This window comes from Peromyscus maniculatus, chromosome 1 (assembly GCF_049852395.1).
Source record: "Peromyscus maniculatus bairdii isolate BWxNUB_F1_BW_parent chromosome 1, HU_Pman_BW_mat_3.1, whole genome shotgun sequence".
NCBI lineage: Eukaryota > Metazoa > Chordata > Mammalia > Rodentia > Cricetidae > Peromyscus > Peromyscus maniculatus.
In genome coordinates this window covers 182,885,327-182,897,905 of record NC_134852.1, presented here as the reverse complement: position 1 = coordinate 182,897,905, position 12,579 = coordinate 182,885,327, and the positions used below count along the sequence as shown (strand labels likewise).

At 37.2% G+C, this 12,579-nt stretch overlaps 1 protein-coding gene and 1 pseudogene across 5 annotated transcripts in view; one reads left to right on the top strand and one right to left on the bottom strand.

Moving 5' to 3' along the window:
- Positions 1-12,579, top strand: part of Prkg1 (protein kinase cGMP-dependent 1) — a 1,181,731-nt gene that overhangs the window by 1,066,144 nt on the left and 103,008 nt on the right. The window lies entirely within an intron of this gene.
- Positions 1,162-1,685, bottom strand: LOC102916389 (small ribosomal subunit protein uS17 pseudogene; annotated as a pseudogene).

The following is a 12,579-nucleotide window of genomic DNA, read 5'->3' as shown; positions in this document are numbered from 1 at the left end:
GTTTATGAAACATACAGAGATATGAAACAGGTGCCCTTGCTTTAGTCTGCACAATTGGAACAAGCAGTTTAGACCCTTTCAATCAGTTACTGATTGAGCACATTGGACGTTGTGATCCCAATGTGCTTGAAAAGGAAATAAGACAGCTTTTGAAAAATATTGACTCTAAGGCAAGTTTAGGTTTAAGGGCTTGGAATAGTCAGGTCTAGTAACAATTTCCCAGCTGTTGTTTGTTTATATGGTGTAAAAAAAAATTTAGCATAGTACGCCTGCTATGGTAATAAACTTGATTTATAGGACTGTCAATTTCATTCAAAGAATGTGTTTTCCTAAACCAGATTTTCTGCTCATCACATTAGTGTGGAAATTATTCATGTAGACTCAGGGTTTTCACACTCCAACCTGCTCACTTTATTATAAAAACAATTAAATGAGCGAGGAAGAATATGCTTTAGGTTGCCTATCACCTTTGCATTTCAAGTGAGCTTGAAAGTTTCCTGCAGTCTCAGTAAATGGCCACCCACATCTATGCGAACAGAGACCAAATGACAGATAGGAATTTGGGCAGTATGAACTAGGAGGCATGTCAGTCTTTCTTCAGGAGACTCTTTTCACATAGGTAATATTAGTGTTTTCTTTGGCATTGATGTGAATATCAGAGTAATAATTTCACATGCTAGCACAAGTTGGGGAACAAGGAGGAAGTTAAAGAAAACAGAGCTACCAGAGAAGAATTGAATTATATTCATGCACATTTCAACCAATGGGAACGTATGCAAAATGGATCCATAAGGCTACATGACCCAGCGACAGCTAGCTGTCTTAGTTTGTGAAACAAGCTACAGTTTCCACATAATGAAAATACCACATAGCAATTCACATTTTAAGAACACAAAACTGTAAAGACATGCCTATAATTATGATACCTCTCTTAATAAACACAAATGCATACTATTAACTATATCATGAAAAACAACTGCAGTGTTCAGGGTATGCTTTTTTTGGCTCATATTTTTAACTATTTATTTCATCTATATGCCACATGAGAGATCACAAAATTCAAAGTAAAGTGCTTTTTTTTCTGGTAAAAGAATATGTGTACTTAAAAATGAGACATAATATTTAAAATCAGACACTCTTTTTTTGTGTGTGTGTGAGCTAGAAAACCACTTTATTTGTTCTGGGGAGTTGTCCAGAGTCTCCCTAGAACTTCTGGAACTGCTTCTTGGTGCCAGCAGCCTTGGTGACCTTGAGCACATTGAAGCATACTGTCTTGCTCAGGGGCCTGCACTCTCCCACAGTGACGATGTCGCCGATCTGTGTACATCCCTGAAACAGGGGGACAGGTGCACAGACATGTTCTTGTGGCGCTTCTCAAAGCGATTGCACTTCCGGATGTAATGGAGGTAGTCCCTGCAGATGACAATGGTCCTCTGCATCTTCATCTTCGTCACTCACCAGACAGGATCTGACCTCAGATGGAGACATTACCAGTGAAGGGGCATTTCTTGTTTATGTAGGTGCCCTCCATGGCCTCCTTGGGTGTCTTGAAGCCCAGACCGATGTTTTTGTAGTACCGAGGGAGTTTTTCCTTGCCGGTTTCTCCAAGCAGAACACGCTTCTTGTTTTGAAAGATTGTGGGCTACTTTTGGTAATAAGCACGTTCCCGTCTGAATGTCTGCCATTTTCCCAGCAGCCTGAGAAAAAGAGAGGTGGGCTCACTCCTGGGTTTCCTTATTTAAAATCAGATACTCTTAAGCAAATGCTTCTCTGTTGGACTGAAGGCAAAGCTTATCTATTTTACACAATTTTCCTTTTACATACATTGTTATTTACATACATTTCTATAATATTTTACTTTTAAATACTTTGTTTTTTTTAATAATGTCAATATTCAAGTAAATAAAAAATAGGAAACTCATTTTATTAATTGTATCATAAGAATAATTTCTCATCCTGTAATTAGTGGACTAGTTTGGAATTGGATCATTGTTATCAGATATCATATTACATTATTTAATCCACATTACCAATTGCCTTCTAATGCACCCGTGTTTAGCTATCAATCTCCATCATGTAAATGTAATAACAGTTTCAGAAACAGTATGTCTTAATAGTTTTATTGATAAGCTTATTTTATAAGCCAGCCCTTTGCCATTATTTGTAACTGTAGAAAGACCACAGCTGTCTATATTAACACAGGGTTTTCAACCTTAGCCCCATTTCAGGCTGGGTAATTCTAACATTTGAATGTAGGGAGACTATATAACGAGCAGGGCGTTGAACCACCGACCTGTCTCCTGGATGTCAGTATTGTATCATAACCCTCAACTCCTGAGTCACAACAATACTTCTATACATTGCCAAATATACCCTGGGGAACAGGACAGAATGATAGGGTGAAACCCTGAACATCTGTTATTAATTGATATGGGGGAAATGACACTCCACTTCCAACAGAAATAATTACCTATAGTGATAGTATCATAGTTGTCAGAATTTAAGACTTCATTTACAGTTTTAAAATGTATGATGGAATAATTAATTTGTTAGATTCTGGATCATCAGATACTGAATCTTTGGGTTTAAGATGTTAGCACTGGTAGGTTAGCGGAAGCTAACCAAAAAAACACTCATTTTGATTAAGTGCATTGTTAGCTGGCATTTTTTACATTGGCTATTACTTTTTGTATTCACTTCAAAATGTAATTACTTGTTATAATGCAATGAGTTTTCTTTACAGTCATATAATTTCTTGGGTTATAATTTCAAAACCTGGCATCATATTAAGAAAGAAAACATGGAAATAGATTTACATAAAAAGAACATTTGCTATTACATTGATAATATAATACCAATGCATATTGTGAAATTGCATGTATTACAAAATAGAATAGGCTACAGGCAAAAAGTAGAGGTGTTCAAGGGGACTGAAAAGGCACATATTTAATGAGCCTCTTCAAATATCACACACACACACACACACACACACACACACACACACACACACATGCACATTTTTGCATTGTATGTTCTGTGAACATGGTTTGATTAACTTTTAGAAATAGAGGGTCTGACCTTCTTTCGATTCCTCCTCCTGTGATAATGGCTAGCCATAGATTCCACTCGTACAATGCCATGCTATCACCCTGCTGCCTGCTGACATGATCTCAATTCCTCATGTGCTTCTAAGAACAACATTCTGGCTGGTTTCACTTTCTTCTGATTGAAGAAACAGCTAGAAATTGCTGAAATTACTAGGCAGGCACAGCATCACCATTCCACGAGCCTCTGGCATCTATGTATCCTTTGATCCAGAACAGGGACAAGGTGAAATTTTTGTGTTAAAAAAAAATTGAGGATAACATAAGAATCCAAAAAGACCTCAAGGACAATAAGAAGTTAGTACTTGTCCCAGTTTCATTCCCTGTTGCTGTGGAAAAACAAAAACAAACAAACAAAAAACCCTGGCAAAAGCAGCTTAAAGGAGAACGGATCTAATCTATTTGGTTTTTGGTTCACAATTCTAGGTTACATTCCATTACTGTTGGGAAATCAAGGCAGCAGGAACTTGAAGCCGTTAGCCACATCCTCAGTCAAAAGAGAATAAATGCATGCATGCTTGTGCTCAACTCACTTTCTCCACATTTAACAAGTTCAGGATTCCCAGTCTAAGGTGTGGGAACACCCACTTTAAGGCTGGGTTTTCCCATATCAGTTAATATAACCAAGATGATCCTTGAAGATAAGCCCACAGGTCAACCTACTGTAGATTATTGCATTGTCTCATTAAGATTCCTTTTCCAGGTGATTCTACACTGTGAACAGTCCACAGTTCACACTATCCATCACAGTACCCTGAGGGTTTGTTGGAAAACAGTAAAATCTTTTAGTGATTTTCAACTATGGGTTCTAATGAGTAGAACTCACTAAGATCATTTGGTGGATTTTCTTCAACACTTACCCTGTTGTTGGATATGTGAAACACAAAAGTATTGCTTAGTGATTTTTTTCATCTCTATCTATCTTGTACACACATGTCTTCTCATGTATATATGTATGGGATGTATAGGACAAAAATTGATTTTGTCATGTGGATTAGAGTCAGAATGTTTAAAAAGCATATCGAAGGGACTAAGAGCAATGCCTCTTTCCCAATTCAGTTGTGATATTTGTTATAATTTCATTTTTTACAAAGCAACCAATGTGTCCTGGCTAACTTTGTCTGTAATTTAACAACCACCTAGAGTTATCTGAGAATGGAGTCTCAATTGAGGAATATCCCAGGTTAGGTAGGCCTGTGGGCATATCTGTTGGGTGGGGATTGTGTTTTTTTTGTTTTGTTTTGTTTTTTGTTTTTTTGTTAACTGCTATCGTATGCCCCAGCCCACTGTGGGTGGCATCATTCCCTGGATAGATGGTCCTGTGCTATAGAAGAAAGCTACCTAAGCATAAGCATATGAGCAAGCCAGCTACCATGCAGCCTCATCTGTGGTTTCTGATAGTCTTCCTTGGCTGTGGATGAGTTCTTGATTGGAAATAATGCCGTGCACCATAGCAAACAGAGCTGGCTTCAAGTCCCTGCTTGAGTTTCTGTCCTGACTTCACTCAACGATAGGCTATAATCTGTGAGGTAAAATAGACCCTCCCTCCCCTGAGTTGCATTTGGTCATGATGTCTGTCACAGCAACATAATGAATATTTTTTTCATTATGTACATTATCCAATGACTACATATTTTCCCCCATGCTTATTAGTTACTGTGGAGGACTGCAGAGATGAGTCAGTGGTTTAGAGCACACACTGCTCTTGTCTAGGACTGAAGTTCAGCTCATGTGCACAGATGTTCCAACTGCCTGTTAGCTCCCGAGGATCTGATGCCCTCTTCTGGCCTCTGCAGGCACTGCCCCCACATACAGGCCTCCTTCCCCTCCCCGCATATAAACATTAAAAATTAAGTAAAAATAAAACCTCTTTAAACATAGTTACCTTAAAAACATGTGGAATTGGATAAAAAAAATGAAGGATATAGAAAGAAACTAAGAGGCAACAGAGGTACACATCTGTTGTGTAGATGTTTCTTGCTGATACATGTGGCCATTGTCATCTTAAGCCAGAGCAGTAGTAACAATTTCATTATGAGGAGAACAGGATCACTAGAGTCACAAAGCTCTAGCAGCCTTTCCACTTCCTAAGATTAACAATGCTGTAAGGAAAAGGGAGTCTTCCTCCAAGGTGTAGTTATTTGTAAACTTCCCTCTATTCATGTTCTTATTTATATGTAACCCCAATTAAACTTATTGGTTCACTTAGCTCAACTTGGGTAGAAGTGTTTCTTTTGTCATTCATTGTCCTTTTTATGGTGGATGAATATAAGTAGACTGCCAAGTAACCTTCTTGTAACATGTTCCAGTATCCTACGTACATGTCCACCTAGCAATGGTCTGGTAGTGCCATCTCCATAATCAAAGAACGGAGTGTCATTATTGTGAGGAATAAAGTAAGCTAATGCTTTAAAACTTAAAATGCAAAGCATGTATGTTGCTCAATTTGCTAAATGGTCTTTTAATAATAAAAAAGAAACCTGATGGAGATATTGGGGTAAATGCTGAAAGATCAGAGAGACAAAGAGCAAGCCACTGCCACATCTTACGTCTAGGACTCCTCAGCCTGGAAAGGGTCAGTTCCTGTCTCCTCAAGCCTTACGTACCTTTCTCCACCCAGCCATCCCTTCCTACTGCTGGGAATAATCGTATGTGTGCTTCCCAAGCAAAGGCATGAGATCTCAAGTGCTGGGATTAAAGTTGTGGACCACCACTGCCTGGCTCTGTTTCTAATTTAGTGCCTGGTTCTGTCCTCTGATCCTCAGGCAAGTTTATTAGGGTACACAATAGATCACCACACTGATGTGACAACACTACCTGGAGTGGATGATCCTAGGTACCCTTGTGTTTCTTTCCTAGACTGAGTCAATCTCATATAGTCCAGGGTGGCTTTGAGCCCACAGACATACAGATGAATCTCTGCCTCCCAAGTGCTAGGATTAAAGGTGTGTGCCACCACTGCCTGGCCTCTATCTTTAATCTAGTGGCTTGTTTTGTCCTCTGATCTTCAGGCAAATTTTATTAGGGTACATAATATGTCACCACATTTCCCCTTTTTTGTCTAAAATAATAAAAGAAGTTTATAACCAATATGAGAAAAGCTATATATAAGTACAATAAGAATATACAATATATACAGTCAAGAATTACATTAACAATGTCTAGTCCATAAACATTTGACAAATTCAGAGAAAATATTTCATTATTTACCCTATTTTGAGTCCAAAATGTTGTACATAATTCAATTTCTATCCTAAATTGTATTACCAACCCAAAACTATCTTTTGATGTCTTTTAATCTTATACATTTCACACGTATTTAGTGAGTTTCTTTTCTGAATTTGTTAACAAGGAAAACTATGTAATTGTTGAGTCTCCAACTCCCTCAGAAAATTAAGAAGGAAATATTACTTAAGTAAGCAAGGAAGTCCAAACAAGCAACTTCCAAAAAAATGTGAGAATGACAGAAACAGCTGGCTGCCTGGACAGTCACCTGAGGTTTCTCTGCAATGTTGGGGCATCCATCTTTGGCCTACAGGCTTAGTCTATCTGACAGATTTTTCTGTGTAGCAGAATTTTCTGAATGGCCTTCCTACCTTGTCTTGGAAAAGTTTGGCAGTCCTTTCTATTGTGTCCTGCTTGTCCACTTTGGACAGCATGTTGTCAGCAGTCAAGGCAAGAGTACTTTCTTGCCCAGTGGTAACTTTTGCCACAAAGAAAGTAAACTCTATAAGGAGTTTCTTTGATGCCCATCATCTTCTCTGAAGTAGACTGATGCTGCCAGGAGCAGACATGTCTCATCATAAAACAATAAAAATCTATGTTATTAAAACATCTTTAATGCTATATTCTATAGATCTCTGAAGTGTTTGAAGTTGAACTTGAAAACATACCTAACCTGACACGTTCTACTGTAATAGGTGACTAACTACTAACATTAATCTCTTTATTATCCAAAAGAGTTGGTAATAACTTTCAAGGACTAGAAAATTGCATTGCATTGTTAAATGAGTTGTATAGATACAATAATTTGAACAAGATTAGAAATATATATACAGTATGTTCAAACAAAATTAATCTCAACTTTGTATCAATATACAAAATTTGTATACAATATACAAAAATCCAATCCAATGTAAAAATATTTAAAACTAGTAGTTGTGTTTTAAAAATAGATTCAATAATGCACCATTTTGTCTTATATCTATATTCTTGTTTTTTCTTTTCAGAGTAGATTCAATAATCTACCCTTTTATCTTATCATTTCTATATAATATATTTCTATATCATATTCACCTTTCTTCTTTTAGAAAGAGATTGACTATGACCAATCACAATTTTTAACCAATCCCTAAACAAAGACACACATCCATAATCCATTTTTAGGGAATGTGGGTATAATTTTCTAGGCTACTGCTGATTGGGGGATGCTAGAAGTCTTATGGAGACACAAAGAAAATTTAGGATGATGGCCAAGTCCTGACTGGAGTAGTCTGTGAGTCTGTGTCATCTCAGCTAGCCATTTTGATGTTGTCCTGAGGAGTTTGTAGTCCAAAGCCAATCTTTGGGTGGTATTTGTCAGCTCAGTGGCATTATCATTGTCATCATTGTCCTGATGGAATCGTCATTGTGGGGTCCCATCTTCTTTTTGGAGACTTCAAAGTAGCTGTTAGGTGTGGTCATGGCTCACTGCAGAAAATCTTTTTCTGGATGGACAAGTTTTCTGGATGACTTGTCCTTTTTCTTCAGATGCCTCATTTGTCCAGTGGTCTTCAGATTCCTTAGCTTTCATTCCCCTGAGACAAAAACAAAACTGTTCCCCAACCCTAACTTTGGGGAGTTTCCCTTTTCTAATCTTCTAATCTTTTATCAATTTTGATTTATGGTTTCTCCTTAAATTTTTGTTTTATATTAGTTTTTTTTTGTTTTTTTGTTTGTTTGTTTGTTTTGTTTTGTTTTGTTTTTTGAGACAGGGTTTCTCTGTGTAGCTTTGCGCCTTTCCTGGAGCTCACTTGGTAGCCCAGGCTGGCCTCGTACTCACAGAGATCCACCTGGCTCTGCCTCCCGAGTGCTGGGATTAAAGGCGTGCACCAGGTTCTTTAATTGCTCTGAGAGGGAATTCTTCCACAATGACAGGAAATGACAGAACAGAATTTGACATGGGGGCCTGTGAGAAGCCCCTCAGGGAGTTTCCCAATAGCAAAGGCCAAGAACTACCTTGTCTGTCCCTTGTTTATCTACATTTTTCAATCCAATGTCTGCCTTTGCCACATCTGCATAATCCAGAAGGGAGGGCCATTCTGTTGGGATTATTCCTTGAAAAAACATTGTTTCTAGGAACACCCTGTTTACAGTCCCTCTTTAGGTGACCTTGTTTACCACAACTGAAACATTTTTCATTATGATTTTTCTTCAAACCTCTAGAAATCGCTTCTTCTATCCAAGCATCATCATGATCATGAGATTCAATATTTATTGTATCTCAGATCCATTCCTCCAAGGGTGCTGATCTTGCCCTTTATGGCCTAATTACCCTTTTTCATTGTGCATTAGCATTTTTCAAAAGCCAGAGATTCAAATTTTATCTGTCCAACTTCTAAATTTGGTATTATTCTATTTACTGCTGAAGTCAATCTTTGTAAGAAGTCAGTGAAGGTTTCTTTTGGGCCTTGTATAACTTTAGTAAATGACTCAATTTTCTTTCCTACTCCTTCAATTCTGTCCCAAGCATTCAAGGCTGCCATGTGACATAAAGCTAGGGTGTGGTCATCATATAAAGATTGTCTTTGTGTGTCAGCATAATTACCCTCTCCAAGTAGTTGATCTTGAGATATTTCAAGACCTCAAGACCTCCTCCATTGTTCAGTAGTCTTAGCCTCATCCTTCCACCATGTCGTCCATTGTAATTTGGGACCAGCCTCTAAGACTGTTTTAACAGTCGTGAGGGATAATTCTATTACAAGTTGATCATGAGTTTAACATCTGCTTCACAAAAGATGAGTGGATGCCATATGAGACTATTGCTTTTTTGAATCACCTCAAATCTAACATTTGCACAGGAATCCAATCAGCTCTTATACAGCCTTGAGGATATCTATCATCTGGCAGTTCCTGTAAAGTTACTGGATAGATTAAGGTTGACTATTTGAAAACCTTAGGCTGTTTCTCTGTAACCTTATAATGCAATGTTGAGATTTGTTCTCTTCTAAATTCTTCTGTTTGGGTCTGAATATCTCTATGATCTGATTTAACAGGTTTTTCTAAACTTTTATCTTGTCACCCATATTAACCAACTTTTTTAATGATAAAACAGAAATGATCAAAAATAATATTTATAATTGACATTACATAAATCCCATCAACATTAATTATCCTCTCATTTAATTGTTCCATTTTCAGAATGTCAATCGTATTATCAGAGAGAAAAGGGATTCCCTCACATGTAGCAGGCAAAAAGAATACAAAGTAGAAGATAAGTTCTCTCCCATTGTGAAACTTACTATCTAATTAAAAAATCCAACAATAACAATGAGAGCTGTGCTGCTATTTTGTCAGAGGGGAATGATGGAATGCTGTCTGAGCCCTTAGATGGGCATCTTTGTCACCCTAAGAATTTATCTATTTTTATCAAAACACTATTCTTTGTAAAGGAAAAAGGATTTTAAGCCAAGGAAGTATTTGTTCATGCCAATTTACTTATGAATATCTATTAATTTTTTTCATCTGTAATGTTATAAGGTGTGGTTGTTGACATCTTTAGTACAAGAACATTTTAAGCTTCATACTCAACTGTCCAGCCCCTGTAGGTATATGTTTGTGACAGGAAGAGCTGAATGTGGTCAAGAGTGTCATTTTCCTTAGACCTCTGAGGTCCCAGTGAACTGACTTGTTTCTCTTTGCCAGTTACTAATTGAAGTGACCATTGGTGGGCTTTCACGTCATTTTAATGAATTACACTGGCAGGTTGAAGTTGGATTATGTTTACAAATGCAAGAATAACAAAAACAAACAAGTAACTCATCCTGCTTTGAGGACTGTTCCTGCATTTAGAGCCTGATCTTTAGTAATGCTGTGCACACTGACATCCTTCAGAATATGAAACTTGAATCACTATAGATGCTTAGAATATGTATTTATTTCTGTATTTATTGGATTATAATGTCCATTTACTGTAAAATGTAGCATAATCCCTCACTTACAAAAACTCTCAACAACCAGAAAATTCAAATACTCCAAATTAGTTTTACTATAATGGACATTAATAATATTGAAGACCAGGGAAAAAAAAAGCCTATAGCCATCTAAACTATAAAATATCTCATTTGTATTCATTAATTCATTCTTTGAAGACTGGTTACTTATCCATATAACTTGTACAAAGCAAACAGCAGTAATTTAAATACTCAAATTATAAGAACAACTCAAATGTCAGAGAACCTGGAAAGTTCAAATGCCTTCTATTGAAACCAATTATAATATTATTGAGATAGGCAAATGTATTTTAGGGCATTTTCTGAAATGTTAAAATGTTATATAAATATAACATAATCCTGTTGACTTTTGACGATTATGATTTGCTCTAAAAATAATCACACATAGCTGTATGTTTTGATGTCTGGTGAGGCTCCTTTGTCACAGGGGCACTCCTGCAGAAACTCTGGAAGGTTGGTAAGCTGAGGCATGTGTCCTGGTGTAGATCCCCCACTTCAGATTGCCTTGTTGCTTTTAAATGGTGCTGTGGAGCTTGCCTCTCTAGCTTTGGGTCTTTGAGCCTCCAACCTGACTACATTTATGTTCAACTTTTTTCAACAAAAATTTGAAGAGGTTCAATGAGTCTTAAAATATTTTGTGCTTGACCACCTCACGTCCTGATACCTTAAGCTGATTTGGTTGATTAGGAGGTAGTAGCCTAACAGTTTTGTTTTGGTTTTTATTATTATTTTACATCCCGGCTGAGGTTTCCCCTCCCTTCTCTCCTCCCAGTTCTTCCTACCACTCCTCTCTGTTCCCACCCCCCAACCCCAATCCACTCATCCTCCTCCATTTCTGTTCAGGAAAGGGCAGGTCTCTCATGAATTGACATCCATAAAAGCCCAGCAGTTTTATATGGTCTTGCATCAACCTTATGTTAAATGTTTTGAATCACAGTGGTGACTCCTGTCTGTCAGCTATCTCCTTGTGTTTTTAAACGATCACTATCTGTTTTCATCCTTCCTCCCATACCTATATTAGCCGCATTTCTTCTCTTAAAAACTTTGACCTTATCAAGCAGAAATGTAATACACAGTCTTCTCTCAAAGTATTCCATCAAGACAGGAAGGCAGGCGTCTGCTCTACCCCTCTCCACTGATTACATTTGCAAATAATTGGTACCTTACTTCTTCTGTCTTGGTGAGAAGTGAGGTCTTTAAATTTTATTTTCTTGCGAATTTTGTATCATTATGAATTCATGGATTTTTATATTATAAGTGTATTTTCGATGTATTCAGTAATTTTCTGGTTGAAGCTCCCTCGGGTTGGTTTGTTGCTTCCCCTTGACATGACTCATTAGTTGCTTTCTGGGTAATTTAAATGCAGCAGTAATTTAAATGCTCAAATTATGAGAACCACCCAAATGTCAGAGAATCTGGAAAATTCAAATGCCTCCAATTAAAACCAATTATACTATTATTGAGATAGGCAAATGTATCTAAAGCATTTTCTGAAATGCTAAACTGTTATATGAATATAACATAACCCTTTTGTACTTATGTATTCTAAGGATTATGAATAGAGCAATGATTAATGTCAATAGTGGTGAACTATTGCTTTCTGCGTAGAGATGATCTAGATTCTTCATGAGCTATTGCTCTCCTGGCCTTAACCAGTCATTTATCAAGGAACCCAGGTTACATCTATTCAGCAATGTTGCAACAGAGCTTTTTCACTTTTGTGCTTTTGAGTATATATAGATTACTTAACACAAGATGCTGTCTCTAGCCTTACCTCATTCCCACCTTGTTTCAAGATGGCACCCCTCTAAGTTAGCAATGATATGTGTGATTAAGTCAGAAAAATTTCTTCATCAGTCATTTTAGGTTGGTTCTCTCACTGCCTTAAAGTGATATGTTATTTCAGGAGAGCTTGGCCAATGATACCAGTTAACTAAACATTTGTCAGAGACCAGTACCACTATAGACTGTGTTTTCTTAAGATGTTAAATATTTATAGAAAAAAAAGGATTTCCTCTTTTTCCTTTTTTTGAGACAGGGTTTCATTGTGTAGTCCTGGCTGTCCTGGAACTCACTCTGTAGTCCAGGCTAGCCTTGAACCCACAGCAATCCTTCTGCCTCTGCCTATGGACTATTGGGATTAAAGGCATGCATCACCACCATCCGTCTGCATTCTTTTTTTTTTTTTAAATGTGGAGTTAGCTTGCATTAGTAATTGGTTTGCCATCTTAGGTTTTTATGAAACTATCAGTGATTTGTAGCAA